General features: G+C 32.5%; 1 long non-coding RNA gene across 1 annotated transcript; it reads left to right on the forward strand.

Moving 5' to 3' along the window:
- Nucleotides 1-2,941: 2,941 nt before the first annotated feature.
- On the forward strand, nucleotides 2,942-4,239 carry LOC131947261 (uncharacterized). Its single transcript, XR_009387855.1, has 3 exons — nucleotides 2,942-3,060; nucleotides 3,353-3,397; nucleotides 3,728-4,239. It is a non-coding gene; the product is annotated as an uncharacterized LOC131947261 (long non-coding RNA).
- Nucleotides 4,240-8,924: the final 4,685 nt, after the last annotated feature.

Consider the following 8,924-nt stretch of genomic DNA (forward strand, 5'->3'; position numbering starts at 1 on the left):
CCAATGTTAGTCTAAATGTTGAGTAAAATTTTGGCGTATAGTAATATACTTATATAATAATTATATACTTATATATTGAATTTTGCTAAACTAACTTAAAAGGTAATGTCACAGGCTATTGAGAAACAGGAAGTATTTTAAGTACCCCTTCCGGTTACGGAAAAACGCTCAAATATCGAGCTTTATTTTACTTCTGTCTATGATAAAGTAGCGCGCTGTAAAAAGATAAAAACTGACAAAAACCTGAAAATTGTTCATCACGATTATAATACTTCCTCTATACTCGAGCTTTACGAGCAAGTAAAAATATACGCTTTTTAAAAGTTAAGAAAACATATGCTCTCGTTATCCATTACTTTAACGTTTCTGGAAGATGTCCACTAAGTTGAATAATAAATATTGGTTATTTAGCACGTTTTGTTATGAGAATATCAGCTTAATCTAAATGTCCATGTTGATTATAGTGAAAACTTCTGTATCTGGTTACTGACTCTTATTTATCAACAGATTTGGGAAATATTGTAACTAAATAACTTTTAAAATGGAACGTCTAGCTACTTATTTTTTGTCAGTTAAAAAATGTGTAACTTCTGTATCTGGTTACTGACTCTTATTTATCAACAGATTTGGGAAATATTGTAACTAAATAACTTTTAAAATGGAACGCCTAGCTACTTAATTTTTGTCAGTTAAAAAATGTGTAATTATTTTTTATAATATTTAATATACACAGTAAAAAGCATTAAAATATATTGTAGTAAAATTTTAAAATCGTTACCTTATGATTGGTGTAAGTTGTCAATGCATAACTAACATACGAATATGCCAAACAACCATCTGTTAAAAATAGATTAAATTATATATATATATATATATATATATATATATATATATATATATATATATATATATATATATATATATATATACGTGTGCAAGATCTTTGTACAGATCGAGCTCCTTCTGTTTAGAGGGATTGTTCGACAGATGTTTTAATATATAGACCGTATCTCGAGAATTTTACTCGCGGACAGTTTTTAGCTCTTAACGAGGAGTCTAAACAAAAGTTGTTCCATATGGCCTAGTAACTTACATAGGAGCATGCCAAACTTAGCCAGATGTACAGATCGTAAGTACCCTAAATTCTGCGTTGAAACTACCCTCGGTTAGTAAAATATTTTACAAAGATTATATACGAAGTTTTCCCAGATAAGGCAAGTTTTTTTTTTCTGACACCCTGGGCATCTTTTCACAACCTCACAAAATATCAAGGGTTCGCTCTGCAAAAGATGTTTTCGATATACAGCTAATATAAATAGAATTTCACTTTTGATCACTTTCGTGATTTTTCCCAGAAATGGCGAGTTGTTTTTTCTGACACCGCTAGGCTTTTTTCTACTACCTCACAAAATATCAAGGGGTGTTGTTCGGCAAAAGTTTTCATAAGTCGAGGTCAGTTTTGACCCCCTCATCGTGTATTTTGTGTTCCGTCGCCTCAAGGCGGGATCTTTCCAAACATGAAGTGTCTGTGGCACCAGGAAGTGCCCGATCTGCCACCCGACCACTGTGCTTTATATATATAGATAGATGCACTAAGCAGAAGAAAATGCATTGTCTTTTTAATGATGTACCTGTATTTAGAGTTAGATAATTGTAAAGAAAAGTGGTTTTGAAACAAACGTTTATATTTCTACAGCGCGATAGCACCGGGAATGCCATCCCAAACCTTATTGCTATACAAGAATATACAAGAAAGTTTAGAGAAAACCTCTTCCGCTTTATTGTTTTTGTGATTTGTGATAGGGTCATTTTTTTTTATTAGCACATCAGCTAATTATTCATAACAATTAAAGAATATAACTTTGACAATCTAGATCTAATGACAAGTCCGACATCAAAGTATAAACATTTTTATTCTGCGGACCAGTCAAACATACTAAAGCACTCATACAATATCATTGCCTATGTGCTTTGGGAAGCATTATAATTATTGCAATCTGAATACGAGAAACTTATCTGATACATATATTTTGCCATCGTATTTGCTGTGTGCGGCACCCGATTTAAGTGTGTTGGGTGTCAGATGTCGAATTTCAGTTTTGACCTAATTATTAAAGTATATCCATTTCTGAATACAAAACCACATAACATATTGTTGGAAAATGCTTATTTTTATTTTAAATTAATTTTTTTGTGAGGCATGTATATGCATGTTTTGTCTAATTTTTCAAAAATACAGCGAAAATTGCCAAAGTTTACTACTATAAAACATACAGATAACTAAAAATAGCTACCGCGTGTTTAGTATCGCCGGAAAGCTCCTTTTCTTGTCTATAACGACAAGGTAAATTTGTCAACCAATGAAAATATTCCATTTAATTTCGAATGTTCAAATGAAACACACTTTTTAAAGATTTTGACCTACATATACCAAATTTTCCTACTCGGCCTTACCCCGGAAGCAAGGTAAAATTCTATAGGCTGGCGGACTCGGAATTATCAGTGTTGAAATTTTTGATTCGCTAGCTAGTTTGTCGCTTCCGGCGTGCCTAGTGATGAACTGATTCTTGTTGTTGATTTTCAATCAGCTGTTTACAAATTTTTTAGACAAATCTCATCGTATCAAATGTTTTTGTCGGTTTAATAATGTTTGAACTGTTTAGAAGTTCCGTGATTTCATACCAGCCACCTTTCTCTGTTGATTTACTGCTACTAGATTTAGTCTACACAAGCCTACCGCACACGACAAGAGTAAGCAGTGTGTTACGTGTGTGACGGTGTGTGTGTGTAGTAAGTTATTACACAGCAAGAAATACACTATCACCCTGTGATCGAACCCAAAACAGACTTATCAGATAGAACGATTTTGGTAATAACTTAAGTAATCCCCGGGTGAAGTTGGCCTGCACATGTTACAAGTGTTCTAATGCGTAACAAGGATAAAAGAGTACACAACAAATTATTTGAAACTAGGCTCATGTGTGTGATGTTCTACAGCTGATTATGAAAACTACAGCCTTAAATTTTGTTTACAAGGAATAGATGCACGGACATCAAGCAGTGAGTATTTCAATATCCATTAAACTATTTGAATTTAAAGATAAATTAGTAGGCCTACATATTTTTTTTCTTTGAACATCTTATTTAGGTTAGTAGACCTGTTTGTCATTAGACTCATTAGTGGTTCAGATACTAGTTCAACAGATTTTAATCTCCTAAAACTAATGAATCAAATTCTATTCAGTGATTCTCCTATTCTTATATTCATACAATATATCACTTTAGTTTTATGATTACTTTTCTTTTTACATTTGTATATTTTATTAATAAATTCATTTCCCCTATGATTTAGGCCTACAGTGTGTGTTGAAAACCCTGCAAGTTGCCCTGGTTCAAGGTAATCTCCCTACACATAATTTTGTTTCACATAACAATCTCTGGAGAAAATGATTGAAGAGCTTCTGACCAAGTGACCTCAGTGAAAGAATATGGCAACTTTTAAATACTGCAAAAAGGAAAATCATATATCCGAGTGACGGCAAACCGCTTTTCAAAATCATGTTCTGGACCCAAAACAGTTGTAAAATTTATTTATAGCTTATAACTTACAATGATTTTGCAACTTAGTTTAGGATTTAATACATATTCAATGCAAAATGTGTTTGTGGTAAAGTGTTGTTTTTTTTTTTGTCCACTAGAATAACTTATGTTCTACTTTCCTTTATAGAATTGACCTTTGCCAAGAGAAAGCCAAGCAGTATGAAACCAGACAATAACTTGGAAAAAAAGCATTTATTTTGGTCAGTGCACAAGTATTAACAGGAAGAGATAAAGAGAGCTGAAGAGATGGATAAATCAATTATTATAGTCATAGTGGTAGCAATGATTTAAAAAAAACCATTGAAACATTTTGCCGGACAACTAATATGAAAAAAGAAAAAGCTAGATGGCAGGAAAAAGTAGCAGTTGCCAAAATGAAATGTGAATATGCTTAACAAAATAGAACTGTTAGGTGTGGTTCAGCCCAATTTTTGAAACAACTTATTTTAAGAAAATAAAAATGTTTTTTACCTCTACGTATTTGACGCATTATCTTTGTACGACAATTTTTTTTACTTTATTATTTAAAATGTACTTGCAAGTTTAATACTTCATTGCATGTTTATATGTTAAATAAACCTGCATAAATTAAAACCAAATTTTGTTAGTATTTGTTAGGTTATGAATGAAATTTTTCATTTTTCTTTAGTTTTTTGCGTTTTTCTCAAAACGTTAAATTTCACTCTTCAAATCCCTACTTCTCTGTTAGTTCTGCATGTATTTTAATGAAACTTAGCCTGATTATTCTTCTAACATATATAAACAACTTCTATAACGCATTTTTTAAAGATTTTCCTTACTTTAGATTTTATGGACTGAAATATGTTGAATTTGAGCAAATTTCAGCTTTTTTTAACAGTCTAGGATTTAAAAATTAAAAATAATTTTTTTAAACCCTTTTCTTAAAAAGTACTTTATAGAAAGTTTCAGGCTAACATCACTCTACAAAATGCTTGCATTTCTGTGTGTTTACCTTTAGTGGTTGCTGAGCCTTAGCATTTTGAAAATGATAAACAAAAATCCAATATGGCGGACGTAACCATGGCAACCAAAAATATTTTTCTTTTTGGACACCATTTTTAAAAATCCCATTGAGCATACAATATATGGGTGAAGTTTCAGTGGATTTGCTTGACTAATAACAAAAAAGTGTTTGACCTGTAGCTCCTAGCCTTAAGCATACTATTATATTTATTGAAAAACCCAGTTTATCGTATCATTAAGCCAGGTAACCATTTCGAATTATATATGTCTATGAAACGACTAAACCTCCGCTACGCATTAAGTTCCTTGATATTTGAATAATTAATAAACGAAGCATTGTATTCGAAGTATATATACAAATTTAATTTTTTTTTAAAATTTAACAGATACAATCTTAAGCCGCTTTCTTTTTATTTTCTAATTCTATTATGTCATCAGAAACTAAATTGTTTAAATTTACTTTAAAAGATGGACATAAAGTTTGATATATTTTCTATTTAAATATATATATATATATATATATATATATATATATATATATATATATATATATATATATATATATATAAATATATGGGTTTTATAAAAAATGAATCACCTGGTTTTATGGGACAGCTAATGTATGGATTAATTTCCATTGCATCCTTGTCAATGTTAACTGGAGCTCCGGTCATCAACTTGACTTCACAACTGACGCCAACTTTGTATGTATAACCAGTACAAAGACGATTTGCTGAACATAATTTGAAGCAATCCTGTAGAAGTTACGAATATCTATCTGTACATGACAAGTTTCTAGCATCACATGCGTTAACTTAACATTAAATATAATACACATATAAATTAATAATAGAATTTAAAATTACATTTTTAACATGTGTCGTTGACTTGATAGGTGGAATAAACATGTTTAAACATTACCATAATGAGTTAAAGATTATCTATAATTTTTTGGCTAAAACTTTTCGTAAATCAAATATGGAACACTGAAATGCGTTAAACTACAAAATCATTAATGAATATATTAGTTAAGTCTGTAATTATCAGTAAAAATGTGTTTTATAAAATTAACGTCATTAATTGACTTATTACTAATTAAAGTGAGCAACTAATATTTTTACTTTAAAACAGTGTTTTATGTGTTAATTAAATAACTATCATCTATAAACAGGGCCAGTTAAATTTTAAAAGGGATAGCAGTCCAGCTCTCTACCATTAGGCCACTCCCTCCAACATCAACCAAATTACTTAGTATTAATTGCATTTTTTAAAGTTATAGTTAAATCGAAAAACAGTAATGTGCTTATATCGAAATTAAAAAAATTACTTCATTATAAAAATGGTGCAAGTGTCGCTTTGTAATAGCGAGCTAAGCCGTAACAGTAAAAATAGGAGTAATACATTGCATTATTCTTTATTCACCAATTATATTAAATGTGGTTTATACAATGTTGAAAAATAAATTAACTGCTGGATTTTATATCAATAGGTTAAAAAAAATAAAACACATTCAGTTCGAGTTAAACTCAATCAAAACTTACAAAGAGAAAAGTCATACACATACACCAAAACTTACAAAGAGAAAAGTCATACATATACACCAAAACTTACAAAGAGAAAAGTCATACATATACAAGAAAACGTACAAAGAGAAAAGTCATACGTATACTTTTAATTTAAAATAGTGTTTTCATATTTTAGATAATTGGGCTGAAGATGAGTTTTTCCTAAGAAAATGCTATATTATAAGTCACTTTTAAGAATAATCCTATGAAAAATACGCACCTAATAATTCATTTTAATTGTTCAACATTTATATTAACGATAATACAAGTACATCTAAATGAAAAAGGTTTTCAGTTATACTTGTTGTCAATTATAATATTATCTATGTAATGTTATCTACTTATTATTAGAAATAAATAGCAATATCGATAACTGTTGCAATATATTACCGAGTTAGTTTTGTTGGTGTAAACTTGAGAGGTTGTCGAATAGTAGACTAAACAAGGTGCTGGAAAATAGAAACGTGATATGTTTGAGGTTGACCAATAGTAGACTAAACAAGGTGCTGGAAAATAGAAACGTGATATGTTTGAGTTTGACCAATACTTGGCTTAACAACCTGCTGGAAAATAGAAACGTAATTTTTTTAAAAGCCTAACGAAGCTGTAAATGTAAGTAATGTAATTAGTATCAAATGAAAGAAGATAACGTTAAACCAAAATTATCTATAATAATAAAACAATGGAAATAATTCACCCTGTAAGAAGATAGTAAGCCACTTCTCTAGAGGATATATATTTAGAAATATAAAATGTGTTCTCGATTATCATGTGCACTAAGTTTTGGGTAGGGTATACAGGTTATGATACGTTTGAAGTAGTAATAATTAAGTAATAGCAAGCAGTAATACATAATGATGGTAACAAGTATACTCTGTAGATACTGCAGTTCCGATAAATAAGTGTTAAGTAATGCAAACAACTGACGAGCTGCAGTAAAATCGAGTTGATTAAATCTCACTTAAAATATACAACTTTCATCCGATCGTTATGAAACTATAGAATATTGTTTTAAAAAGTTTCCAAGGAAAACAAATCTTTGCAGGGTGGCGCAACTACAAGGTGAAATTTGGCGCCCAGGGTTATCCCGTGAGCACTATGACGCCAACATTCGTTTTAAACAGTGCGATAGACTATAGATAAAATGAGGCGTTATAGTCATTCACTAAATTTTATCAGGCGCGTTCGCCGACGCCGAAGAAGGGTGCAATTTAGCGCCCCGGGCTATCCCGTTAGCCCCAGGGTGCTTACGTTACTTTTATACAGCGCAATAGAGTATTGATAAGATGGGGCATTATAGTCGTTCACTAAATTGAATGAGGCGCGTTTGCCGGTGCCACTGCAGGGAGCAATTAGTCCCCCGGGCTCAAACGTGAGCTCTATGGCACCTACGCTCGTTTTAAGGAGCACCCTACAATATTGACACGGTGGCACACAACATTGGATGATTAAACCTAGCTTGGTGCCGTATAATAAAGTACTTCTCTACAACGGCATTTTAACATTTTTAGTCTATTCAATAATTAGTCAATTAGTCTTCAGTTCAAAATTTTTAGTCTCTTCAATAATTAGTTAATCAGTCTACAGTTCAACATTTTTAGTCTACTCAATAATTAGCCAATTAGTCCAGTGGCGTAGCGAGGTCGGGTGTCACCCGGTGCGGCACTTAATGGTGTCACCCCCTAGAGGCGTAGCGACCCTTCCCGGGGACAAACTTTCAATTTTTTTTTATTTGCACCCCCCCCCCTCACCCGGTGCGGTCCGCACCCCCCGCCCACCCCCCTCACTACGCCTCTGAATTAGTCTACAGCAGGGGTTCCCAACCTTTTTTTAATCTAGAGCACATTCTAAAATATCGGTTGGGTGGCGGGCACCACCTATTTGAAATCGACAAACTCCTTCCAGAGGCGTACCGACCCTTCCCGTCACCCGGGGACAAAACTTTCAATATGCACCCACCCCCTCAAACTTTCGATTTGCACCCCGCCCCTCAAACTTTCGATTTTCATTCCCTTCAACCTTTCAATAATGTTTATGAAAAAAATTCTGTCGAATAGTGAGAGGCGGGCGCATACGAATCGTTCGGCGGGCGCCATGGCGCCCGCGGTCACGGGGTTGGGAACCCCTGGTCTACAGTTCAACATTTTTAATCTATGCAATAAATTAGTCTACTCTCGAAAGTAGTATTTCACACATAGGAATTTTTTTTTAAATCTCTGCAAAAGTACCGTTCTATGTGCCCCCTAACTGCAAGACATTGTCGGCGCAAAAAAGCTGACTACCTACACAACGGTAATTCAAACCAAACAAAACACAATATTTGCATGAAAATAATAGATTCGATTACGGGTGCTAATCATAAACGATTTTCTAGAATGAATTGACTTAAATATGAGTACCAGGCGACGTCAGTAGGTTACATTTGTTTCTTCGTTACTTATTTACGTTTTCGGTAAAGTAAAATTGTTTTTTTATTGTACTTACATTTCTGCACAGGTGGTAAAGTTGTACTTGTCTTTTGAGTCGTCTGTTGAGTTGTCGCCTTTTGGCCTTTTTCTGTTTGCAGATGACATTTTTGAAAGCTTACCCAAAAGCTGACTACCCACACCACGATAATTCAAACAAAACAAAACACAATATTTGCGCCATCCAGTAAATGGGATATATTTTCTAATAAGTACAATATTAAAGTAGTTTTTAATTTCATTTTTCCATCAGCCATCATTGAAATGAATTTAAATTGCTTGATGTAGTAAAACATACACATTATAAAAC

Source organism: Physella acuta, unplaced genomic scaffold (assembly GCF_028476545.2).
Source record: "Physella acuta isolate Inbredline_101_S28 unplaced genomic scaffold, ASM2847654v3 ptg000590l, whole genome shotgun sequence".
Taxonomy (NCBI): Eukaryota; Metazoa; Mollusca; class Gastropoda; family Physidae; genus Physella; species Physella acuta.